This window comes from Hemicordylus capensis, chromosome 2 (assembly GCF_027244095.1).
Source record: "Hemicordylus capensis ecotype Gifberg chromosome 2, rHemCap1.1.pri, whole genome shotgun sequence".
Taxonomy (NCBI): domain Eukaryota; kingdom Metazoa; phylum Chordata; class Lepidosauria; order Squamata; family Cordylidae; genus Hemicordylus; species Hemicordylus capensis.
In genome coordinates, this window is record NC_069658.1 from 300,317,766 (window position 1) to 300,345,546 (window position 27,781).

The 27,781-nt window shown below is 42.7% G+C and overlaps 1 long non-coding RNA gene across 3 annotated transcripts; it reads left to right on the plus strand.

Annotated features, from left to right (window-relative positions):
- Positions 1-13,179: 13,179 nt before the first annotated feature.
- On the plus strand, positions 13,180-26,518 carry LOC128344990 (uncharacterized). Of its 3 annotated transcripts, XR_008316162.1 has the most exons (4): positions 13,180-13,833; positions 17,024-17,154; positions 20,064-20,149; positions 24,949-26,518. It is a non-coding gene; the product is annotated as an uncharacterized LOC128344990 (long non-coding RNA). The 3 variants fall into 3 exon arrangements; XR_008316161.1 differs by lacking the exon at positions 20,064-20,149; XR_008316160.1 differs by lacking the exon at positions 24,949-26,518 and having other exon boundaries at positions 20,064-20,582.
- The last annotated feature ends 1,263 nt before the right edge of the window (positions 26,519-27,781 follow it).

Genomic DNA, 27,781 nt, shown 5'->3' on the forward strand with positions numbered 1-27,781 from the left:
CCCCCATTACATTTTCAGTCTTAAGTACTTACAGCTATCTCCCTGTGGAGGGAAGTAAGCTCAGCATAGGTCAGAAGTCACAGCCAGACATAGAAAGCAGCTGGGGAGAGGGTAGGCCTTAGAGATGCAAAATCAAGAGGTCTCCCAGCAGCACTGCAGGAAAGGGGTCAAGAAGTAACAAATTACTACTTTGGCTTTATCTTAAAACAGTGGAAGAAAAAAATTCCATAACACATCCATGATTATTTTGATTTGAGTCGATGGCTGACATCCACTGCAGTGTTACAGACACGTAGCATGGTGTCACAGAGCTGCTGTGCCCTTGAAAGACAGTGTCAGGGTTGCACAGAATTCCAAATTTGTCCCGAATGGGAGAACCTGCAGAAGCACAGCTTGTGCTACGACCCATTTTGTCCAGCCCTAACGCTGCTTTTCAAGGGCCCAGCAACCCTTCAGCACACCGCTATGGGTCTGTAGTGCTGCAGTGGAGATCAGTCCATATGTTTACTATTATTATTATTATTTATTTACAGCAGGCATCCGCAAACTGCGGCCCTCCAGAAGTTGAACTACAACTCGCAGCATCCCTAGACACAATTTTTTGTGGCTGGGTATGCTGGAAGTTGAAGTTCAGCAACATCTGGAGGGCCGCAGTTTGGGGATGCCTGGTTTACACAGTCAGACAGGTGTTATTGACTGGTTTGTTTTATCCAGACATCGAGTCCTTCCCAAGGACTTGGGATGGCTGGATTTTATTGTCAATGTTGTTGCTGTTCCCAGTAAAGTTGCTTTTTGTAACTGGCTGATGGTGATTTCTGTGGTCCCTATGGTGTTGAGGTGCTCTTCAAGGTCTTTTGGAACTGCACCCAGGGCACCAATTACCACTGGGATTATTTTGGTCTTTTTCTGCCACAGCCTTTCAATTTCAATTTGTAGATCTTTGTATTTTGTTGTTTGTTCTATTTCTTTTTCTTCTATTCTGCTATCCCCTGGTATTGCTATGTCCATTACTTTAACTTGTTTTTCTTTCTTCTTGACTACAGTTATATCTGGTGTACTGTGTGGCAGATGTTTGTCTGTTTGTAGTCGGAAGTCCCATAATATTTTTACATCTTCATTTTCTTCAACTTTTTCAATTTTATAGTCCCACCAATTTTTGGCTACAGGTAGCTTGTATTTTTTGCAGATGTTCCAGTGTATCATCCCTGCTACTTTGTCATGCCTTTGTTTGTAGTCAGTCTGTGCGATCTTTTTACAACAGCTGATTAGGTAGTCTACTGTTTCATCTGCTTCTTTACAAAGGTGGCACTTGCTGTTTGTTGTTGATATTTCGACTTTGGCTCTTATTGCATTTGTTCTTAGTGCCTGTTCTTGTGCAGCCAGTATTAAACCCTCTGTTTCTTTCTTCAAGTTGCCATTCTTAAGCCATTGCCAGATCTTGGTGATGTCTGATTTTCCACTTATATTGTGCAAATATTGACCATGCAGTGGCTTCTTTTTCCATTTTTCTGCTCGGTTCTTGACTTGTTCTTTCTTGTAGGCCTGCTTTGTTTCATTGGTGTTGAATAGTTTCGCATTATTGACCATTTGAAGTGCATCTTCTTCACTGTCCCTTATATATTCTTCAAGGCCTCTTTTCTCCTCCTCTACTGTTTGATGGACTTGCAGCATTCCTCTTCCACCTGAGCTGCGAGGGAGGAATAGCCTATCTACATCACTGCAGAGGATGGTCATTATTTTCCTGGTCTTACGATCTAGCGTCTCTAGCTCTGCCTGGGTCCAGTCTATTATTCCTGCAGTGTATCTGATAACAGGTATAGCCCAGGTGCTTATGGCTTGTATGGTGTTCCCACAATTGAGTTTGGACTTGAGGATTTTTCTAACTCTCCTGATGTATTCACTTCCCATTTTTCTTTTAACTTCAGCGTGTGCAATGTTATCAGTCTGGAGAATGCCCCAGTTTTTTGTAAGGTTCTTTCTCTTCCAGGTTCTTGATCTTGCTTCCATTGGGCAGTTCTATTCCTTCTGTTTTTCTTATTTGTCCTCTGTTCATTATTAATGCAGCACACTTGTCTAGTCCAAACTCCATTGCTATATCGCTACTGAATATACGGACAGTGTTTAGCAGTGATTCGATTTCTGACTGGGACTTTCCATACAACTTCAGATCGTCCATGTACAGCAGATGGTTGATTTGACTTGATGTTTTAGATGTTTGGTATCCGAGGCCTGTTTTGTTTAGTATTTGTGAAAGTGGGGTCATGGCGATTACAAACAACAGAGGGGATAGTGAGTCCCCTTGGAAAATGCCTCTTCTAATGCTAACCTGTCCAAGTGTCTCGCCATTGATTGTTAACTGTGTACTCCACATGCTCATTGCTTTTTTTATATAAATATCTGAATGTTTTTGCTGACACCAGTTGTTTCTAAACATTTTAGTATCCATGTGTGAGGCAATGAATCGAAGGCTTTCTTGTAGTCAATCCATGCAATACTTAGATTTGTTTTTCTTCTCTTGCAATTTTCTAAAATCATTTTGTCAATCAGCAGCTGGTCTTTTGTGCCTCTGGTGTTCTGGCAATTTCCTTTCTGTTCAACTGGAAGCTGTTTGTTAGTTAATAAGTGTTGCATGACTTCATCTACTATTATTCCAGTTAATAATTTGAACATGGTTGGCAGGCAGGTTATCGGTCTATAATTACTTGGAACTGCACCTTTTGCTGGGTCTTTCATGATGAGATGAGTTTTCCCAGTTGTTAGCCATTGTTCAATATCACCTCCTTGCAAAATGTGATTGAACTGTTTTGATAGTTCTTTATGAAGGCTTGTTAGGTGTTTAAGCCAAAAGCCATGCAGTTCATCGTCGCCTGGAGCAGTCCAATTGTTAATTTTCTTTGCTCTTTCACTTATCAATTCTGGTGTTGTTATTAGATCTTGCATTTGTTGGTTACATTTTTTGACCTCTTTCATCCAGTCTTTTTTATTATAATCTATAATTATAAACCCATAATTTGCCCCAGAATTGCACTGTTTCTTCTTTATTTGGTGTTTCTAGGTTTCTTGCAGTTTCTCCTTCTATGCTTTGGTAGAAACGTCTCTAATTCAGCTGGAATTGGAGATTCTGCCTGTGTTGTCAAGTTCTGGCTTCATATCTGCTAATCTTCTTTGACACTGCTGTTATCTGCTGCTTTATTATTTCCAGGACTTCTCTAATTTTCCTTGAATCTAGGTGGTATTTTTGGATCAGATACTGTTTGGTGTTTTCATTCTTCAGCTTCTTGTCTTTCATAACTTTCATATCTTTCAATTTACTAGCATCTGATCTAAGCCTGGAGATTTTATTTTCTAATCTAATCTTCCATTTAGGCGATGTACTACTTTCTTTTTTTACAGGTCCATTGATCTTATATCCGAGCTCTTGTGTTGTTGTTGTTGCTGCACTGTACATTAGTTGGTTTGTTTCTTGCAAATTATTGGTTGTTATTTCTGCAAGTGCAGCATTGACATCTTTTAATACCTGAGCAGGTTGTCTTTCCAAATTTGGTACATTCTTTTTAAATAACCTCTTCTTTGGTTGGACTAGACTAGTAATAGTAGATCATTATTTCCTTGTTGGCATTTTTCGTATTTTTTTTTTCCGGTTAAGCGACGTTTCTTCCAGTAACTTTGCTGTCTTCAGCCCTGGTTGCTCAACTGAAGATCCTGAGTCCTGTAGCCCACTTGCCACCAGATGTCCAGGGACTCCAGCACCTGGCGCGGTCCTTGTTGACCCGGGCGACGACCGATCTGGTATAGATTTATTAAAGTTACATCTCACCATATTGTTGATGGGAGAGGCACTCTTTGTCTGGCTCCTCTGGTGAGACCTTTCCAGTATGGTTGGACCTCTGGCACAGCTCTCACCTTCCTCAGAGCACGCAAGCCCCACAACCACGCCAAGGTAGTGCCTCACTGGGGGATGATGATGATGATTTCTTTACCGCCCTTCCAAAAATAGCTCAGGGCAGTTTACAAAGAGAAACAATAAATAAGATGGGTCCCTGTCCCCAAAGGGCTCACATTCTAAAATGAAACATAAGATAAGACACCAGCAACAGTCACTGGAAGTACTGTGCTGGGGGTGGATAGGGCCAGTTACTCTCCACCTGCTAAATAAAGAGAATCACCATGGTAAAAGGTGCCTCTTTGCCCAGTTAGCAGGGGTTGATTATACTATTAGCTTTCTCTTTAAATTACCTCTAACAGCAAGTGCCACATTGGAACAGTCTCCCTTCTCTTCCACACGAGGGAATGCCTCTTCTAAGATGGAGTTTTATGCAAAACCTGCAGGCATGATCTTAAAAACAAAGAATGTAGACTTTATTCTTTGGAACTATTGTTTATTCATATGTAATTTTATGCAGATTTATTCAATTAATTGATTAAACATTATATGATTAATCAACTATGATTTCTTTAATTAGGTGACAGCCTTAGTAATTACCATTAAAATTGCTCCCGTCTGCCACTGACAAGTTAACACTTCTTAGGAGTAATTATGCTTCTGCTAGGAGTTTGTCAGTGCTGAACATACAGAACCACTTTGGCCTGTTATGAAGATAATAGCAAGCAGGGAGCCATATCATGGGCTCAGGTTGGGTAAAGCGGCTGCAGGAGTTTTCTTTCTTCTACTTCGCATAAGAGAATTAGTAATGTGCAAAGTAGAACAAACATGATACAAAAGATTATGAGGGATCTAATAGCCCCTGAGTGTGAGAAAGGAACTTGTAGGAGTATAAAACAGGATAACTTCACCAATACCGTAAGGAGACTTAGAGCTACTTAGATATAGAGCCACAGAACAGAAGAAGCGCCACACTTGGAGAGAGACCCTTATTGGTACAGCTGTGAGGTATGCTTGTATGAACATTCTATACATTCTACACAGCAGTTGGAAAATGCCTGGATCTTTTGCATCAGGACAGCTCAAAGGGCCACAACAAAAGATAACCAAGAGTAAAGCACTTGCCTGTCGGCAGTCTGCACATGCTCCATCATGTGTTTAACATGAGTTGGCCCATTCATGTCTAAAGTTGGCACTGTGACTCAGGTGGATGCATTGCTGGCATAGTACTTTAGCATGCACTTGAGCTGACTCGCATGGTATGTGCACTTACACATGTTGCTGTGTACATGGAATACTTATACAAGGAAGCACTCCTCCCACCCCCATGTTTGCTATTATATTTGCTTCAGCCTCACGTCTATCCTGCAGATGGCGACAGAGATACACAGAAATGCGGGATCTGGCATATTGCCAAATCTTTCATGAGCATGTCCCATTCCACATAAGGTACCTCCATGCCCTGTGGCTACTATGGAGGGACCCTACGGCAACCACCTTGTTATGCAGTCTGGAGGCATCTGCTTGATTAATCCCCAATAGGCAAGGCAGAAGGCCAAGGGAGTTTCTTCTGTGTGGATAAAACCATTTCTCTCATCCCATTCAATATATTTAAGCAAATTAATGAAATACGATTTTACAAAACCTACCATCACCCTAGAATCTTCTTTAATTATGAATTCTGCATGGCAACTGTTACCAAGAGAGTCTCCTCTGAAACTGATGTTCAAAGAACTTTACATCAAATCTTCAAACAGCTGAGAAAGGTTCAAGCTACAAAGTCGGAACATCTGTTGCCTTCCATGCATTTTTCAATGGGGAGATCAGAGAGGAAGCAAAAAAGCAGACAAAATAACCGTGGTTCTGCTTTATTATTTAAATATAACAGCAGCCCTGATACACACTTTATGCAGGGAAAAAGCAAGACTGTTTGGGGAGGGCAGTGTACAGATTTACTGACGGGACAGAATTCTGAGATGCCAGAAATACTTTCCTCCCCAGTGCTTTCGTTTTAACTGAGCCAAGAATAAAATGTGCCAACTTGAGTGAAGTTGTATCCAGTTGAAACAACAAGGCAACTCTTTCCTTGTCTATGGTGGTAAACTAGCATCTTTGATCGTAGAAATGCTCTCCCATATACTACAGCCCCTATTGTTAATATTGGCAACATAATTGCTATGGCAATTAGTCATGAAAATACTCTTGATGGACACCAGCAGCCTGGCTGATATATCTATTGTCCAGTTCAGTGGTTATAGAAGACCATTGAGTCAGTGCCTGATATACCACACAGGACACTACAAATCCAAGAGCAAGGTGTACATGCTGCTGCGATGCCCTCAAAAGCATGCCCACACTAGAGGCCTTGTGTAATTGCAGTTGTGATTCAGCTCCCATCACAGCCAATGGGATACAACTCCCATCACAACTGTGATTTCACAAGGCTTAGCAGGCATGTAGCAGCCCCACCTCCGCAAGCAGCACGGGTGAGCTTTTCAGTGCATCGCAGCTGCGCATGCACCTTACTCTTGGATCTGTGGTGGAATCCTCTTTACACACACACGAGCTCCAGAAGGAGAGCTATAGCACACAACTAACAGTATAGCAGATGCCCACGGAAACAGCAGACACTGTATCAAAAGTGAGAAGTCAGCTTCAGAAGCCCTCAGGAGGCCCCATCAGCTATGTGCACTGGTGACCAGTCAGCATGGGCTGAAACATCTTGAATTTCTGTACTGTGAGGACTGAAGCAGTGCACTTGATTTCTTAAATTAGAAACAAGCTACACATTTAGAAAATAAAGCAATTGGTATCGCTCCTTTGGGACTGTACCACTTAAAATGCTAGTTGATGATGACATGTTTGACTGTTCTCCCACATTCTTAACTGTAGAAAATTAGAATATCAGGATGCCTGCCTTCTTATATGCAGGGATTTTTGCCAGTTGGAAGAGTGTTCTGACATGAGACTTCCTACCAGCATTCTTAATTCTTTTTCTGGCTATGCAAATCAGCTTAACATAAGAAGAGCCCTGCTGGATCAGGCCAAGATTTTTCTAGTCCAGCATCCTGTTTCTTGCAGCATTCAAGGTAGCATTCTCAGGAATGAATATTGAATATCCTACCTTGCACCCTAAATTTACCTTCCAGATAGAAGTATCCTCAATGCAAGTGGATATGAGTCCCTAATCCAATAAATGGTTCCCTTCTAAAGGACCATTCCCATCTTCCTGGGAAAGGTGTCATTTTTCCTTAAAATGTCATTTTCCCACATTTTCCATGATAACAGAGGAGATGGCAACCCATAAGTGGGATGCTTCTATCATATTCCTGAAGGTCTTGTTCACATACTTCTCTTAGCTTCTCCAGGTCAGCTAGCTTGGCTTCAAGGGAACTTGTACCCTAAGAGCCAAGAGCTCACTGCATCAAGCACACACCCATGACTTCTGCCCAACAGATAGTCATGCATATGGCACACTGGAATACACTAGGGATGTGCATGATTCGATTTGTGCCCCAAACAAATCATCCTAGATTCGATTTGTATTTGCTTTGGTTCCATTTGGATTTGGATCGATTCAGACCACTTAACAGGGTCATAGGGGCACTAAATTTGGCTAGTAGGTAGGTCCCCATGGGTGCCACATACCATCAAAAGTCCAAGGCAATGGGATACTTGGTTGATTTTTAATGAATTTATATAGCTTTTACTGATTTTGAACATTTCTGCCATAGGAAATAATGGGGATTCAATGTTGCCATATCCTAATCCTAACACAGATCTCCAGCTTTCATTTATTTAAAAAAAGCTAAGCTCTACACCTTGTAGAAGTGAAGTTATGGAGCAAAATGTGCAGTCATTTTTCAAGTGTTCAGATTCTTTGGTGTATAATAACTTTTCCACATAATGAATCCCTATGAGGATTCATTATATGCCTTCGTTTCTTCTGTTCATTTTGACTATCACTGGACAGTGCCAACTGTCAACTGCCATGTGTCAACTACACACACACACACACACACACACACACACACACACACACACTGGGGTACTCAATTTATTTTTTAGGTATTTTTGAAGTGTTTAAATTCTTTGGTGTCTTCATTACACACCTTCCTTTCTTCTGTTCATTTTGACCCCATTGCTTTGCAGGTGGGGGTGGGGAATTAGTGGCATCCCATGTTCCAACTACCCCCCAACCCACAAGCCGCTGGGTACTCAGTTTATATTTTAGGATTTTTGAGGTGTTTAGACTCTTTGGTGTGTAATGAATCCTCATAGGGATTCATTATGAGGAAAGGTTATTAAACATCAAAGAGCCTAAACACTTGAAAAAAATCCTAGAACATAAACTGAGTAATAATAATAATCTTTATTACGGTCGTTGACCATAAACTGAGTAGTACCCCACTGCCTTGTGGGTGGGAGCGGGATGTAGTTGGCACATGGCAGTTGACAGTTGGTACTGTCATGGGAGGAGAGCTGGTCTTGTGGTAGCCTTAGTTAAGCAGGGTCTGCCCTGGTTAAAAATTAATGGGAGACTAGAAATGTGAGCATAAGATATTCCCCTCAGGGGATGGATCTGTTCTGGGAAGAGCATCAGAAGGTTCCTGGTTCCTTCCCTGGCATCTCCAAGATAGGGCTGAGAGAGATTCCTGCCTACAACCTTGGAAAAGCTGCCGCCAGTCTTTGTCAATATAATACCTCTAGAATACACTGGATAGCATCCACTCTCCTGCTGCTTTAAGAGCAGTGTGGCTCTGCTCCTAGAGGCTTATCACCACCTATGTTGGGGCCATGCAAAACAACATCAAAGAACTGATGCTCTTGAAGCTATGCCAACGCCAACAGTAAAACAAGTTACACAAAACTCAATTAACCCAAAGACCCAACTATTATGCAACCCATTATTCCGTTGATATGATCTTGACACTTTTGAAATGAAGAGTCCCTATTCATTTCACTCTTTCTTCTCTGACGGAATCTAACCTTTTGTCACCACCACCACTTGATATGGACCTCATCAAGTATTGGCAATGTAACACCCCTCCTCTTTCTCCAAAAGGACAAACTGTACTATTCCTCTTTGAGGGCAATGTCAGCAATAAATATGCAAATTGGCATCTTCGGTTCATTTTGTACAATTTGTAATAATTTAAATTAACAAATACTCCACTTGCCTTGAGACATGCTTTAATGGTTATTTAGAAAGGTGGTTAAAATGCATTCAATGCCTGAAGGCTCCTGAGCATGAAGTAAGAACACAGAAAACTTGAAACCACGAGGCATCAGTACTGCTATTGTTTTATACTGTATCATTAGTGTGTTAGAGAGCAAAGGAAAGAGACAAGTTATTTCCCTGAGGAACGTATACTCTAAAACTGAATCATGAGGAGAGACAAGAAGGGTGAAAGAAGGGAGGAACAGTCAAATGTTCAGAGTTACTTTGAGTCAATTATATTTCACTTCATTTAGTTGCAGTATTACACAGCAAGGACATGATGGGGAAAAGTTAAAGAAAGGCTTCAGAAAAGTAGGTTTGGGGAGAAGACTTGGAAGATGTAGAGATATGGCACTCATTGCAAACAATAAGGAGTTGTCCCGGTGCTATCTGGCTGGCCTCTCTTATTGAAAGTTCTGGACCAAATGGAGCACTTATGTGATCCAGCAAGGCAATTCTAACATCTTAAAACAAAATTTAAAAAAACCTAAAAAACACAGGGCTTATTTGCCTTTAACAGACAGAAATTCAAAATGTGTAGCCTTTCCTGTCAAAAATGCAATGCCCAGGAATGTTTAAACTTTTAATTTCTGCCTGACACACAACAGTTGAAAGCAGAGGGACCTTGTCAGAAACAAAATGGCAACCATAAACAATTCTAGTTTTTACTCCCCTCCCCCCCCCCCACACACACACACACACTATCATTTATTTCATGATGAGGAGGTTGAAGCCATTTTTTTTATCCTACTTTCCTTAAGGGAAGTAAGCTTATAAGATCACCCAGAATTTTGTGTGTGTGTGCACACACACATGCGCACACACCCGCCTATCAACTTCGCAATGCCTGGACCAATATGAACCAAATTGGGTACAGTTGTGGGGACACATATGGACAACTCAATGGCATAGTTTGTGATGATGTCATCCATACCTATTCAAGATGGCAGACATGTAAACATTTGAGGCACAAGTGGTCTAACTTGTAAATCGCCTAACCAATCTGAACCAAATTTGCTACAGCTGTAGTGAGTGACACATAGGAACATCTCAATGGTGTAGTTTATGATGATGTCATCCAGCCAAACTCAAGATGGCGGATGTGTTATGGTAATTATCGATTAAGATTATAGTGAAAGGAAAGTAGGAAGATTAGTTCTTACCTTAACAACTTCTTATTATTACCACTTAAAGTTGCTAGATGCTGTACAGAATTAGAAACAACAGAGGCCGTCCCCTTTAGCCAACATGCAGGCAGTAACACTAATGAAACTAGCTGGGTGACTCTGGGCCAGTCACTTCTCTCTCAGCCTAACCTACTTCACAGGGTTGTTGTGAAAGAGAAACTCAAGTATGTAGTACATCGCTCTGGGCTCCTTGGAGAAAGAGTGGGATATAAAATGTAAAAATAATAATAATAACATTTCAAGAAAGTAAAGACATGACACATTATAGAGAAAAGGGATATTTTATTTGTTTTGTTTGTTTGAGATATTTATACCCTGTCTCTCTATTATACTACTGCTCAGGGCAGTTGACAACATTAATAGATGCAACATAAAACAATTTTTTTAACCACATTAAAAGTTGAAGCAAAATCCACATTTAAAAGTTACAGCCTTTAAAAGTTTCAAATTAAGTTGTAAGTAAAAAGCTAAAACACTTACTAGATAAAAGCGGTGGATAAAAAATTTAAAAGCCTCTCTAAAAAGATGTGTCTTTGTTTTTTTAAAAAACCCTGAGGGAGGGAGCATTGCAGGAGGGTGTTCCAAATATGAGGGGGCACAACTGAAAAGGCCCTGTCTTTAGTCCCTGACAACTGGATCTCTATTAGTGGTGGGGCCATGAGCAAGGCCTGAGATGCCGAATAGAACACCCTGGTAGGTTCATATGAATGAATGTCGACCCCCAGACCCAAGCCATGTAAGGCTTTAAAGGTTAGGACTAGCACTTTGAATCTAGGCTGGAGGTGGACTGGTAATGAGTGAAGCTGTCACTAGTGAAGCTGCCATAGTGAAGCTGCCGAAGGATGGCTGTAACACTCATCAAGCAACTAGCACCCACAAGCATCCTTGCAGCAGCATTCTTTACCAGCTAAAGCTTCCAAACTGTCTTCAAGGGCAGCCCCATGTAGAGTGCATTGCAGTATTCCTATAAATGATAGGTAAAGCTGTGTGTCATCTCCATATTGATGACACTGCAGCCCATATCTATGGATGATCTCCCAAAGGTTTCATGTAGATGTTAAACAGCATAGGGGATAGAATGAATCCCTGCAGCACCCCAAAGGCCAAGGGGTGGAGCAGGTGTCCCCCAGCACCACCTTCTGTGATGAGTACAACCCTCCAAGTAGGAGCAGAGTCACCATATAACTGTGCCCCCAAGTCCCAACCCAGAAGGATACCATGGTCGATGGGATCGAAAGCCACTGAGAGATCCAGGAGAATCAACAGAGTCACACTCTCCCTGTGTCTATCTCGTGGCATAGGTCATCCACCAGGGCAACCATGGCAGTTTTTGTCCTGTATCCAGGCTGAAAGCCAGACTTGGTAGGGTCTAAGTGAGATTCATTTGAGAAAGGAGAGTAAAAAGAAAAAGACTGTGGGCAGAGGGAGTGAATAACTATCAAAACAGGGACAGAGCTACCGTTGTGCGAATGGGTTCAAAGCACCCAGGCCACCAATGGGAAAGGCCGCCAAAGCCCACAGGAGGGTGTGGCTCAGGCTCCATAAGAGCCCTGAGCGAACTCCCCCCGCCCACCACCCGGGCTCCAGCGAGCCCCGAGCCAGCAATGCCTTTTCCTTTCAGACAGCGTTTCAGACACACGCAAAGGGGGCTGAAGCCCACAGGTGGGCATGGCTCGGGCTCCATAAGAGTCCCGAACTCCCCCCGCCCACCACCCGGGTTCCGGAGAGCCCGAGCAAGCTCTGCCCTGTCATTTCAGGCAGCGTGTGCTGCTTGGAAGCAGCTATTTCCCTTTCTCTTCCTCAATGGAGCAAATGCTGCCTGAAATGAAAGGGCAGAGCTGGCTTGAGGGGGGGAGTTTCCTTGGGGCTCTTATGGAGCCCGAGCCATGCACCGTGCACGTGACATCACGTGCACAATGTCACTTGAGGGGCCGCTGGGTGGGGCCGGACCCAGGCCACCATTCAGCTGGCTCTGCGCCTCTATCAAAACATGTTAGTGCAAAGATATTTTTCTCCCTCCATCCCATGCAGATTTTATTTTCATATTAATATGGCAAATGCAATATTTCACCCTGCAACAAGGAAGAACCATACAAAAGCCAGAATGGAACGAGAATGGGAATTCCATTATTTTGTTTTGTTTTGTTGCATCCATTTTACTCATAGAAGAACCCTTCTGGCCTACTGGCTTTACACAAAACATTTTCCAAACCCAGAGGTATGATCAACATGTGTCACACCATGTGACACCATACAGACAAAATTATTGAATACTAGTAGCTGAGGTCCGTCATTGGCCAGGCAAAGTCATTTTGCATAGATGATACTTATAGATGTACGCTTTGCATAGATGATACTTCTACACTCTGTGTAAGCCTTTAAAGAAGATGCTGGGGCTTTTCAGAGTTCTGTTATTCTTATAGGCCTCCCCTCTGCCCCATACCCTAGTGCTGGGGAACACACACCACTGCTGGAGGTGGGAAAGGGCTCTCTCACAGAAGACATTTTACCAAAGTGGCCTGCATTTGAAAAACCATGAAGATCACTCATCACTGATCTATGGATAAGAGACATATGGATAGGAAAGAGAAATTAGCTTTTGTGTATGCTCCTGTCAAGCCTCCAGGAGGCTTATGTTAGGGATGAGCACGAAACAGGATTTGCATTCCCTTTCCGAGCTCAGAATGGAATACAAATGCCCGGAACTTTCCGCTGGAACAACCGGTCAAGCCAGTTGTTCTGATGGAATGAGCTCGGAACTTTTCAAGTGTTCTGCCATTTTGGAAATCTGTTTTTCCCTTGCTATCTGGAAGTCAGTGCTAAAACCAGTCAACAAGGGAAAAACACATCTCCAAAATGGCACTCGGAACACTTGGAACATTCAGATTCTGAATGGGGGGTCTCATTTAAAGGGGGGTTCTGCTTTGCGCTCAAAACATTCAAAATGGCCCATTTCGAGTTGGAACATTTCAAGCTTGCAATGTTCTGCACATCCCTAGCTTGTGTAGTTGTTCTGCCTGTCGAATCTAGCAAACTGTCCTGTCTGCAAAAGGCTTTGCCAGGCCTAGTCCTGGGCAAGGCCTCTAGGCCTATAATAACCAACCAACACACACTTTGTGGATATTTCCTGTTCAAACTGCGACCCGATGAGGATCCCCCCCTCATCGCCACTGTCAAATCAGCAGCCCACACAGAATACTGGACATGAATCCATGGTAACGTCTTTATTATGCAGGCAGGACACTTTTAATAGCTTGCTAGATCCTACAGGCAGAACAACTACATACGCCCCCTAGAGGCTTGACAGGAACATACACCCCATTAGCGATGTGGGAACTGTGGGATAAGTTGAGCTTTGTAAATAGGCATTAAGTAGGCTAAATTTTGTTGAGATTACCTCAGTGCTTTTTATGAAATAGGTGTAATTAGAGTGGCCCACTCCATGGAAGTCAATGGGACCTTCTTATTGCAGAAGTCAAGTGCAGTTTTCCTGTCAGCATTCTGACAGTGGGGTGTGAGCAGCAAGGACAGGATCAACTGAGGTAATTCTGAAGAAGTGTGAGGGAGTCACTCTCTGCCTGAGAGATAAGAGAGGATGTGGGAGGGTGAAGGAAAGAATGCAGCAATACTGGGCAGACTTACTCAGAAGTAAGCCCCCATACTGCACAGTGCTCTAACTACCCACCTGGCTTTCCCCAATTGTCCATTCCACGGCTTCCCTCCCCGGCTTGCCTGTGAGATCACCTTCTATCATGAAAGGAATAGGCACTGGACTTGCAATAGATCTCACTAGCTGGCTTTCCCTGCTAATGTCAGGGGACTGGCTTTTGCGTCAGCATTCTAGCTTTATTCTCCAAACCATTATGTCCTGCGTAAATTTGCAGGCACTTACGACACATAGAATTCAATGTGGCAGAAAAACCTTAATAACTTTTGAACCACTGGTCAAAACTTCACCAAACCAACAATGGATTGACTTCCTAAAAAAGCCTGAACAGATTAAACCAGTCATTTTCATAAAAAAATTGAAAGAAATATATGATATGCCTGGTTAAAATATATAATATGCCTGGACCAAAATATATGATATGCCTGGACCAAAAAGGACCAAAGTATCAATTTTCAGCACTTTGTAATCACCTCTAGTTGTGGCTAGAGGTGATTATAATTTTGTATAAGAGCTCCTTGAAATTAGGCACATTTGTGGACCTCATCAAGTAGATCACACACACACACAAAGTTTCAAGTTATTAGCTCAACCACCAGCCCAGGCCACTCCAGAGATGCTGTTTCTGTGCTTGCCCAGTGTCTGGAGGCTGTTAGGGTCTGGTTGGGCCAAAACAAGCTCAGACTTAATCCCATCAAGACTGAGTTGCTTTTTCTTACTTCTCGACCTGGCCAGTTGCCGAGTTTGAGTCTTACTCTGGACAGGGTTGCGCTGCTCCCGAAGGAGGTGGTCCGTGACTTAAGGGTCCTCTTGGACTCACGCCTCCTGCTTGAGCAGCAGGTGGAGGCCGTGGCCAGAGGTGCCTTTGCCCAGCTTCGGCTGGTTCACCAGTTGCAGCCTTATCTTGACCGGCAGGCCCTGGCAACGGTAACTCATGCCCTCGTCATCTCTTGTTTGGGCTACTATAATGCGCTCTACCTGGGGTTGCTTTAGAAGATGATCGGGAAGCTTCAGTTGGTCAAGAATGCGGTGGTCCGCCTGCTTATGGGCGCTAGAAGATATAATAGTGTGACACCTCTCATGTGGTCGCTGCACTGGTTACCTATTTGCTTCTGGGTCCAGTTCAGAATGCTGTTTCTCACCTTTAAAACCTTTTCAGGGCTTTGCTCCTGTTTACCTCCAGGACCGCCTCTCCCGGCCAGTCCTGTCCCGTCCTGTCCTGTGAGAACTTCTCAGGTTGCCCTTCTTTCAGCCCCTGGTCTCAGAGAGGTGGATAGGTACTAGGGCCTTTGGAAGGGCTTTCTCTGTTGCTGCCCCCCTACTCTGGAACTCTCCACTCCCTAGAGTCGGTCTGCCTCCTCCCTTTCAGCCTTTAAACCCTTATCTAAGGCATTTATTTTCCACCAGGCATTTGCCCTTTAATTTAAGTTGTTTTTTTAAAAAAAATCAAAAAAATCTTGGATGCTGTCCTTGCCTTGTCTGAGTCTGTGGATTGGGCAGTATATTAAATCTTTTAATAAATAAAATGAAATAAAAAGTTGTCACATTTATAAACAATAGAATGTTGAGGCTTATAATGGTGTAACCTTTTTTTTTTTGGCTACTCACCTTAACTAAGGGGCCACTCCTGTGCCCCTTTCATGCTACTAGCCTTAACAAAAGGGGCGCTTCTGTGCCCCTTTAGTACAATTTACTGTGTAGGCCTAGCTTGATAAAAGCATTCAGAGGCAAAGCATGTGACAGTCAAAAAGCATTATGCCTTGCACTGATATCTTCCTTCATTTCTGGATTCTGCCATTCTGTCATACATACCCAGGTAACTTAAACCTGGTTAGAGTTAAAGTATATGAAGGAGTTTGTGAGTGACAGGAGTCAAAGCAAACATGGGAATGCACTGACAGGAAAGGGGGAAGGAAGTTTTCTAAATGAGCTCTTCAGTTTTCTACTCTTGCTCTCAGCCTGTTTTTCTCTGCCTCTTTTGCTTTGTACATCAACAAAAAATAATGAGCATGGAAAATAGCAATGAGACCACTGCTTCAGTAGATACTGTAACAAGACAGTGAATTTGGCAAAGCTGTGACTGAGGAGACAGTCTGAATTTTTAAATATGTCTTCGGGCATAAGATTTGAGCATTTATCCCTGCCTACTTTGAGTTTGTACCAGCAGAACTTATTTAATAAACTGTTTCCAAACGAAGCAGAGCTACATAGGAAGGCTTTCACAGAGAGCTAGGTGCAAATAAGTGTCTGGTGACACAGTAGCCATTTTCCTGAGAGGGTGAGAAGCCCAGCCCTCAGAAATTCCATCTCGTACTACTGTAAGCTAGATTCCAGTTCCCTGTGGATCCTCTACTTTCAGCACTCTTTGTTATAATATTTCCAAACCCTTCTTTTGAAAACATATATTTATTAGCAATTTGATTTTAAATACAAAATAGATTAATATGAAAATGACATCTTTAAATTTAGTTTAAAGTTTATAATGTGTTTATAATGTTTTGTTTAGTTTATAATGTGCCTTATCATAATGTGCCTCCTAGTCCACTTCCAGGCCCAATTCAAAGTGCTGGTTTTAACCTTTAAAGCCCTAAATGGCTTGGGACCAGGTTACCTGAGAGAGTGCCTTGCCCCATATGTCCCGAACCGGACCTTAAGATATTCTTCTGAGACCCTGCTCCAAGTGCCCTTGCCAAATGAGATAAGGTGAGTGGCTACTAGGAAGAGGGCCTTTTTGGTGGTTGTACCGCATTTATAGAATAGCCTCCCCAGTGAGGTTCGCCTGGCTTCATCATTTTGTTCTTTTAAACACCAGGTAAAGACCTTTTTATTCACTCAGGCTGTTTACATGTTGATTTTTAAAATGGATTTTTAAAAAAGGTTTTAAATTGCTTTGTATTTTGAACCCCACCCCTTTTTGGTCTGTTGTGATTTAACATGTTATGTGTTTTTATTTGATGTTTTAATGCTGTGTGCAACAGAGAACAATTTGTTATGGGGCACCTAACAAATAAAGTTGTTGTTGTTTGTTGTTGTTGTTTTATTAACCAATGTATGCTTACCGACAGAGAACTGAATAAATAAATGCTCAGCACAAAAAACAAGAAGCAGAAACCCAAAGATACATCAATATGAAACAAATATAAAATCCATCAAGACCCACACTTCCTTCAGCCAAGAAATCGGCAAGTAATGAAAGGTTAGTAATTTGTTTTTTGTTTCTTGTAATCTCTCTTTTTTTGGTTTAGCTATAACTTAGAAACCCTATTAAATTAACATAACAGATGTTTCTATATGCTGAAGAAAAGACTAAAAGTTACAGGTAAGTTTCCTATGCAAAATAAACCAGGGATTTATTTGGTAATCATCCACTCTAAGATTTCTAGGTTGGTGAGGACTGCTAGACGCTGAAACAAGAGTGGCATATAGGCCAAACACAAGGACTCAGAAAAGACAAAATATGACTGGGGTGGGGGGTGGGGGAATCCACATCTTCCTTTAATCTAAGAACCGAGGTTTAAAAGATCAGTCCAAAATTAAAAATGACCTGCAGTTGTGAGAGGTGGTCCACCCCTCACCCCTCACCCAACACCCCTCCCCCCACAAAGCATTCCATTTCTAAAGCCCTATTCAGACATTTTTTTTAAAAAATCACTGTATACATTTTCAGTGCCAAAATCAGATCAGAAGTCCCCCTCTTCAGACATTTGAGGAAAAGGACAGCATATGCCAGGGTAGGGGGGATAGAAGTCCTGTCACCTGCATGTCAGTCATCCCTCCTCACTCCCCCTCACTACGCCACTCACTGTTGCAGGTGTACGTCGGAAGAGGCAATCACCATAATCATGATGGCAGAAATTTCTGTACTCAGCAGTCTGGATCGCCCCAGGCTGCCGATTATGGAAGCACCCGCCATTATGCTTACAGAGTTTGCCTCTTCAGACAAACACCTGTAACTGTGAGTGTGCAATGGGAGTGAAGAGGGATGACTGACGAACCAGAGCCAGAACTTCTGTTCCCACTTGGACAACATACACCTTTTCCCCAAGCCCTTGACAAGGGCTTCACTATTTGTTTCTAGAACAGTGGCGTAGCAGCTTATATATTTGCTACATTTAAAAACTGAGAATCTCCCTTCTCCTGTTCCAGTCTGTATGCTCAATCAATGTGTGGCGGGGAGTATGCCTCCTGGCCCCTAACCCTCTATACATTAAACAGAACATGAGAACAGGCTCTGCTCATATACCTGTGTGGATATAGGGTCTATACAAACAGTCAGGAAACCTGGTTGCACCAGGATTCCTGACTACATGTACAGATCCTGTTTGTTCAGTTATATATTAATAGAGTCTGTTCTCACATTACGCCAAATGCACAGAGGTGGTAAGATGAGACAAGCAGACTCATTCTTGCTCCCCTCCACACTTTGATTGAATATGTGGTCTGGAACATGGGAAGAGGCCCCCAAAGTCAAGACCTGTCTGTCTTTTTTCTACCAGAAAAAAGTTGCTGCCCGGAGACATTGTATACCAGAACACAGAAACACAGTCCATAAATTCACTAAGGCGGAGGTTGTTTTTAAGTCTGAGAGAGAGGAGGCCCTTGAAAGAATCAGTAAGAGCAATCATTTCTTTGTCTCCTTCAGATCAAAATATGAAATACACTCCTGCTGCCTGACTTCCCTTGGCCAAAGTGTGTGCTTTTTATTTTGCTTTAGCCACAAATCTCTTGAGCTGATAAGACTCTGGAGCCTGTTCTCCTTAAAAGCACTTATACATGATCCTCAACTTTAAGCATATCAAGGAGTCTCATCAAAGTGATTTATGGAGAGGAAAGGCTTAGCAGGATCAGGGGCCCAGAGCTAAAGTGCTGCTCAGCACCACAGAACTTTGCCCAAATTCCATGTTGTAACAGCCATGCTTGGCAGGCACAGGGGAGGATAAGCATCCTCTGGCCACCACAACCCTGAGAACTTCCAGAGGTCACCAGAAGCTTACCCCCACTTTCCCCCACACCTTCAGGGGCCGCCAGTGCTCATCCCACCCTGCTCAGGGCATGCTGCATTTGGCGCCTATTCATGCACCATGGAGTTGGGTCTCCAACAGTGCATGAACAAGGCGTCAAGTACAGCAAGCAGACAGGCATCTCACCCATCATGCTGCTGGTGGCCATGACCCCTTGCATATGACATCATATGCATGGGGTGTGGCTCATGCGCACTGAAGCATGCACACATTAGCAGAGGGGGCAGGGGGGGTGTCAGTCATGCTTGTCCCATGGCTGCCAGTAAGCTCCCTCTGCTTGGGGCTCTTCTCACCATTTTTCTGATCGTTGTTTTCTCCCCTCTGTTCCTGGGGTCAAACTTGACATTCATGTACATGCTTACAACCAGAAGTGCCACTTCTTCCCAAAAAAAATATAGTTGTGGGGAGCCCAATGCTGATCAGGACTGTGGTACCTGGGGAGGGTTTCCCCAAGTACCACACAGCTGTACCAAGTACAGGGTTTCCCCAAGTACCACACATTTCCCACTCAACCCCACACCCCAGCTGCTATTTGCAGAAATATTTTTCTAGATATACTCACACCTTTTTAAGATGCACTGGGTAAACATCTAGTTTGATCCTTAAATTATATTTAGCTCTTAACCATAATTGATCTAAAGGCACAGGTCCCATCTTCTGGCATCACCATTTATTGTGTACAAAATAGCATGTAAAATTAAGTCCAGCAGATAGTTTTGAAGGAGTTAACTAATTTACAGTTAAGCAATCGTGTGAATGCAACCAAAAAGCTTGAATGTGGAACTCATTGGTGGTTGTGAAAACACAAGCATAGGTTGGTATTTATTGTGTATTAATCTGTGCAAAACAGAATCAAAGAATATAGCCTTATGAATTGGATTTTAAGGAAACAAAGTCCCATGAAGCCTTGTGGCTGCCATCGTATTTTGTTGGTGACACTTGAAGATTACACTAGTTTTGCTAAACTTCCTCAGCTTTAGCCGTGGCTCAGTCATTTTCTTTCCATGTGTCACAAATTTTACTAATTTTCTGAGTTTGTCAGGAACAGTAAAAGATTTGATTAGAGCTTTTCTTGTTTTCCTAGTAATTAGGACAGCCATTGTATGGGCTATAAAAGGAAATTGGATTAGAAAAGAGGTGGAAGATTCCCCAAGATGATCACAAGGGAAGGTGAAGAACTTCATTTATTTGGTACCATCCTAAAGGAAAAACCAAGAATTTCCACTCAAAGTTCAGTGATAAACAGCCAGAAACTGCGTATGGGATCTAGATGCATCCCTTAAGAGGAGTAACCTTGTGATGCTAGCAGAGGGTCCATCAATTGATCATAAGACTCTACTGGAAACGGGCTGCCATGACATGCAGCATACTGTGGGAGGTTCTGCACAGCCTGCACTGCTGTGAGCATATAAAACACCAGCACTGTTGTGCAAATGATACGTAAAATTGCACTGATACGTAAAATTGTGCAATTGCACAATACCAAAGCCATTTTTTCTGATGGTTGCAGTGTAATGCATATACAACTACACAATTTTATGTATTTGTGAAAGAGCACTCTTGCACAACACCATGAGTGTTGCTTTAGACCAGGGATTCTCAAACTTGGGTCCTCAGGTGTTATTGGACTTCAACTCCCATAATCCCCAGCCTCAGTGGCCTTTGGTTGGGGATTATGGGAGTTGAAGTCCAATAACACCTGAGGACCCAAGTTTGAGAATCACTGCTTTAGACCCTCATAAGATCCTAAGAACAGCCCTGCTGTATCAAGACCAAGACCCATCTAGTCCAGCATCCTGTTTCACACAATGGCCCACCAGGTGCCGCTGGAAGCCTACAGGCAGGAGTTGAGCATGCCTTCTCTCCTGCTGTTTACTCCCCTGCAACTGGTATTCAGAGGCATCCTGCCTTTGAGGCTGGAAGTGGCCTATAACCCTCTGACTAGTAGCCATTGATAGACCTCTCCTCCATGAAGTTATCCAAACCCCTCTTAAAGCCATACAGATTGTTGGCTGTCACCACATCTTGTGGCAGAGAATTCCACAAGTTGATTATGTGTTGTGTGAAAAAGTACTTCCGTTTGTTTTTCCTAGATTTCCTGGCAATCAATTTCATGGGATGACCCCTGGTTCTAGTGTAATGTGAAAAGGATACAAATTTCTCTCTATCCACTTTCTCCACACCATGCATGATTTTATAGACCTCTAAAATGTCTCCCCGCAGTCGTCTTTTTTCTAAACTAAAAAACCCCAAGGTGCTCCAGGCCTCTGATCATCTTGGTTGCCCTCTTCTGCACTTTTTCCAGTTCTACAATGTCCTTTTTTAGATGTGGTGACCAAAATTGTACTCCAGATGTGGCATTATTATATTAGCAGTTTTATTTTCAATCCCCTTCCTAATGATCACGAGCATGGAATTGGCCTTTTCCTACAGCTAGCTCAGTTCCCATCATCATATACTTGAAGTTGGGGTTTTTTGTCCCAATGTGCATCACTTTACACTTGCCAACATTGAACTGCATTTGCTAATTTGTCGCCCACTCACCCAGTTTGGAGAGATCCTTTTGGAGCTCCTCACAATCCATTTTGGATTTCACTACCCAAAAGAGTTTGGTATCATCTGCAAATCTGGCCACCTCGCTGCTTACCTCTGCTTCTAGATCATGTGTGAATAAATTAAAAAGCACCGGTCCCAATACAGATCCCTGGGGGATCCCACTTCTTACTTCCCTCCATTGTGAAAACTCTCAATTTATCCCTACCCTCTGTTTCCTGTCCTTCAACCACACATGTACTTGTCCCCATGTACATGTCCACATGTATTCACAGCAGCATGAGTGGTTCAGAACTTAACTGCCTGTAGTATGCTGTGTCTAATATCAGCCAATGTCAGTCGTAAAGCTCTGCTGCAATACAGCATTCTTGCCTTACGGTAATAAATGTACTAAGTAGGCTTCTCTTTATCAAAATTAGCATCCTGTCACATGAATTAGAATTCTAACTGCCCATTATACTCTGTGCAAAGAGAGTTCTCACAGTGCTCTTGTCCCCTAAACACTGCCACTTAAAAAACGTTATGTCCTGAAACTGGTTACCAACTATTTATTTATTTTAAAAACTGATATAGCGTTAACAAACTGGATCTAGCTATGCCTTGGATCTAGCTATGCCTTGAAGTGACCAAACACAAGGACTCCAAAACAGTTGCCCCAGAAGGAAACTCTCATGACATGAAATGTACTAGTTCTCAATATATCTATATATACAGTTCTCTTAGATGTACCCAGCGCTAATGCCATGTATGGCAGTTCTCGCAAGAATTCACAAGTGAGGGGAGGGGGAGAGAAAGTGACGGTGGCGGGGAACATAAGGCCAACGGATAGGCCAGTGAACAGGCAGGCGAGGAGAGAAAGCAGCGGCAGTGGGGGGGGGGGGAGAGAGAAGGCGGCAGTCGTGGTGGGGAGAAGAGAAAGTGGCAGCAAGAGGGAAAGAAAGCAGCAGTGGCAGGAGGGGGGAGAAAGTGGCAGCTGGCCGGAAAAAGTGACTGGCCAGGCAGCCGGCCAGAGAAAAAAACATTGGAGGGGAGAAGAGGAGGGGGAGGGCTGTGAACTAGGGGGCTAAGAACAAGGGAGGGAGCTGAGAATGAGGGAGAACTAGAGGTGCAGATGTCCTGCGCCTGGGCCAGCTAGTTGTTTTTAATGCATCATTGAGGTTTCCCTTCACTTTTGTTTCTGTGTAGATCTGTTCTTGCCTCATAATCAGCAAGCTATTTCCAAGTCAACTGTTAAGTCATTCTGTGAGACGCTTTGTGTTTAATGTACACAGTGGTCTAATCTTTGATTGTTTTTTAGTTGCATGTAGTACATACGGGAAAATAGGTGTTGTATATCTCAAAGTCAGATAAAAGCTAATACTTTTGGTTTTATGCTGGTATTGCCCTATTCCAGTATTGAATAGATAGGCTTAATTATCCACAAAAATACCTCATTTGGCTTAGTTTTTCCTCTTTCCTAAAGTTGTTTGGAAAAGTCAATATATTCATTAAGACAACGCTCCAGATTCTGTATTTCCCAAGCTGCAATGATAGTAGCCACTCTTGCTTCCAACATGTTGACATCAGAATCCTACCCATAATTATAATATTTGCCACTAATTTTCTGTGTTCTATTTTTACATGGCTTTTCAAATATTCTCATAAAACAATAATGGAATTTGATTATCCATAACAAAATATTTTCCAGTACCCCTGCACATGTGCACCTCTTCCCACCAAATATGATTAAAGGTGCTCCTAACCCCTTTACATAAAAACAGAATCTAGTTAAAATCCCATATACATCTTTTGCATGCTTACTGGTATATGACATCAATGATACAGTATTTTATAACATTTATACAATAGTTATTTGATTTATCATATTTATATACTACCTGATATATACATCTCTAGATGGTGTACACAGTCCAAATTACAATATAAAAATAAAAACAAACAATTAGAACACTTTCACAGAATAAAAGCAATTAAAAACAATTCACAGAGTGAAACAATTAAAATAATTTCACAGGATAAAAACAATTAAACTATTTAAAATTAATTTTAATTAAAAGCCTGAGAAAACAGGTTTGTCTGATTATAACATTTATAACATCTATTCCTGGAACCAGTGTCCAGTGAACATACAAATACTCCATCACCAATGTAATTCAACTGAGTCTCATGAATCTTAATTTTAAAATTCCCTTTCGATTTTTAATTTGAAGCCTGAATCCTTTCATTCAAATTCTATTAGATTTTTGTACATCTTAGAGAAAAGGCCCTTTTGCCCTACAAAAGTTTTTACCAGGGCTTTAAAAAGATGTTAAGCTTTATGGATGGATATTATGACTTTATATGATATTTTGAATATAAGTTTGAATTTGTAAATGCTGGCTGACATCCAAACTAACACTGTGCCATTATGTGGGGGGCTATTCTGGCTAATTCCCCCTCCCACCTGTGCTTACCTGTGTCATGCAGCCCTCAGGGACATATTTTCAGGAGCCACAGTGGGATTCGGGGGAAAGATCATTAAAAATGGGCCTTCCCCCTCTTTGCGCACCAGCGCTGTGTTAGTCTGGATGTCATTCACTGAAACAATGGAAATCCTGAGGGGTGGGGTGGTCTTGGGGTTTGAGCTAAATTAAAGAACTTAAGGGTGCCTCCAGTGTCCATTTCAGAAACGTAGTGAATACTGAACTGTGAGGGGGATAAATGCCCCCCAGCCACCAGAGTCCAGGGGCCATCGTATGGGGGGGAGGGGGCTTGCCACCCCCAGGGCACCCTGCCAGCAAATAAGGTGCTCACCAGCTGAGAGAGGGCAACAGTCAGGGAGTGCATCTTTGTCCTAATGCCAGCCATGCCTCCTGCATCGGCATGCTTCTGACAGGAGCACAAGGGGCATGGCTGGCACAGAGTTGGGGCTGAGTGTGGTGCTCAGCTCCAGACAGGTAGGCACTGCTCGATAGCAGCAGTGAGCAACAGAAAGTGCCCTCAAATGTTGCCACAGGGCCAGCTCCAATCTTCCTGTGCCCTGGTTCACCTTATTATCTGACCTGGTTTCTTGCAAATTGTGACCATCAAGCCATCTGTTTACAAACCGAGATATGGGCATTATAAACAAGTTAGCCTCTTGTGCTGTTTATTTATTGTTGAATTTTGTGGAAATTTCCACAATTTTCTGTTATGGAAAGAAGAGTACCAAAGTTTATTTTGGTACATATATAGTAGGTTGTTGTGAGGATAACTCTGTGTGTGTGTGTGTGTGTGTGTGTGTGTGTGTGTGGTTTTTGTTTTTGTTTTTACTGTGTGGTTGCTGGCCTAAAGCTGCATTTCCCCCATGATTTGTGGCACTGTAATAAGGAAATCTGGATGTTTTATTGTTCAGTTTTATGACTGTATTCATTCTTTGTTGTTGTTGCAATTTATAGTCTGCAGAAATAAACATATTTCCTCACCATTGGAACTGCACAGTAGGCATCTGGGCATATACATAGCTGCTAGATTGCTTACATTCCCATCAACACTTGAGCTCCAGACTTGTTGAAAGCTCCTATATATAGCTGGCATGTCGCACAAATGGGCAGAGAAAAGAGACAGGTCAAAGATCCTGGCAACTGAAGGCCTGCTTATCATCAACTGTGCTGATGCATTTCCATGTGATTTACTGAAAGGAGTGTGAGTCAGAGGCACGACTTTCCTGGGACATTATTTCTCAAATGACTTCAGTTTGTGATAAATTGGTTTTGACATCCATCACAGACAGATTCTTGGTGGTGTAATTTAGCATTGGCTATAGCGCTTCCTTCTAGTCTCACCCCTCCCACGCCCCTGATCTGCTAACAATGAGCTAATGGATTTGTGGCTTCACTCTAAACATCCCCAAAGAGCAAACAATAGTCCCGGAGGAGATAGATTAGTTGAAGTTGCAGGATGAGGATCTATTTGCAGTGACCTGGAAGCCAGAGGCCTTTCCTCATGACCTGTAACGATTACCCACCATGTCCAAGAGGAGCCTTAGTAATGGCCTTTGCCTTTCATTTTCACACGTCAGATTGCCACATAACAGATGTATCGCAGTTCAGGCACAACAGCTGTTGCATATTCCTTATTCATTGACCTTCTGGCCCTAACTGAGTACTAGGACTTACATTTTTACCCACCCTTCCTCCAAGGAGCTCAGGGCAGTGCATATGGTTCTCTGCCCCATCATATTGCCATCACAACAATCCTGTGAGGTAAGTTAGGCTGAGGGATGGTGACTGACCCAAGGTCGCTCAGTAAGCTTCATGGCTGAATGAGGATTTTGACCTGGATATTTCCAGTCCTGTTCTTAACATTCTAACAACAACACTTTATTGGCTCTCCCTCACTCTGGAAAGCCTCTTAGGCAATAAGGTTAGTCACACATCCTGTCCTACCAGGGTATAACAAGGCTAGCCCAGGTAGGGCTGGTCATATGAAGCCCTGTGATCACTCCTGATCCTGCCATTCCTCTCCCGGGTAGCCCTGATTTAAAAACCCAGACTTAAAATGGTGTAGGAGGAAGAGTGTGTGCCTCCTACCTCACTTGCTGGTCATGTGGGTCGTCAGGCTGCCAGCAGCCATCTTGGTCATAGAGCCTGTGGGTAGGAGCAGCCAGGCAGCATGGAGCTTTCCCAATGCACTGCACTGCTCGTGCAGTGCACTGTGGGATACTGGACAGCCCGGCTCCCCACCACACACATACACACACCGCTACCTAGCTTGCTGCAATGCCACTTATATGAGTGTGCAGACAGTGGAGCCCTTTTCGGGCTCATGTCATTTAATTGTTCTTAAATGTTTTTAACTGGTTTCAAACAGTTTTTAAATTTGTTTTAATATTGTTTTAAGTTGATGGTTTTAAATGGTTGTTTGTTTTTTATTGTTGAACACCGCCCAGAGCCTTTGGATGGCTAGGGCAGTTTAGAAATGTAATAAATATAATGTACTAAATAAATAAATAAATATGGAAGCAGACAGATAGATTTCTGCTATCTCTCAGGCTCCTCACAATTTGGTCATGAGAATAACCTTATTGTCTATGACTTGATCTGTGAGGATCCTACTGCTTCTCACAACCAGCCTAACTCCAGCTGGGCTGCCCCAGGCTGGGTTAGGCTGGTCTTGAGAATAGCCTCATTAAGCACTAAGTAATCCAGTGAGGAGGAATCATGTGATGTGCTTGCATATGTGAATCAGCTCATACTGGGATAGAAGTAAATAGCTGTGGATGCTTCTTCCACTGAGTCCAGCCCAATAGCACAATTTCTAAATGTAGATGAGCAAAGATCCACTACCAAAGCAAGACATTCATTAGCATTTGAAGTCATTTCTATGGCATTCTGTACAAACTCAGTAGAATCAGTAGCTGGAACACAGCATGAGAAAACAGTAGTGTGCTTCTTAAATAGGTAAAGCTACTACCAAAGAGCAGTCTGAGCCTATCCTTTAACACATTAAGGGCTTCTAGACATCTTTGACACAAGAACAATAGCCAGCCCATAAATCAGGACTCCGGAGCTTTGCAGCCAGTTAGTGACTGAGCATTTTTTCTCCCCTCTGGCCTTTTGTTAAATCTAAGAAGAGGCTGATTCTAATGGCATCTTTAATGGCTAAGCCGCTCAGAGTAGGAGCCGAGCATGGAGCTCATTCGACGCTCAGCCCTGCATACAGCTTAAGAAGATTACTTTGGCACACTCAGAACTGTGCACATGTTGTGAAGTGCCACTGCTCTAAGCTTCAGGACAAATTGGTAACAATGGTAAGGGGCCTGGGTGGGGGGGAGACAACTTTCCCTTGGGTCACCAGGGATCTCTTTATACTTCTTGTTTAAGAGTACTCCTTTAGGCAACCCTGTCTCTACTCTTACAATTCCGCAGGAGTGCAGAAAAATTACAGAACTTTAAAAAAAGAAAGTTGAAAGTAAGTTTCTAGCACTTATTCTTGCAAAATCTGTGGTGCCTGAAAGGATTTGGGCATTACCTGGAGCCTTTCCAAATAGAGATTGAATGTCACTTCACAACACTTAGGCTGGGTGGGAGTTCATACCAGGGAACCATTTACAGTGATCGGCAGGAGGTGCCCTTCATACAGCCAATGGCAGCTTTGCTTCTGATGCTTCTGACCAAAGGCAGGTTTGCTTCTGACAGTTCAATGTTACTGCTTATTATCTGCACTCTTCAAAAGTAGCACTCTGGGTGTAGTGCTAAAACAGCTTAACTTGAGGCACTCCTGCAATAA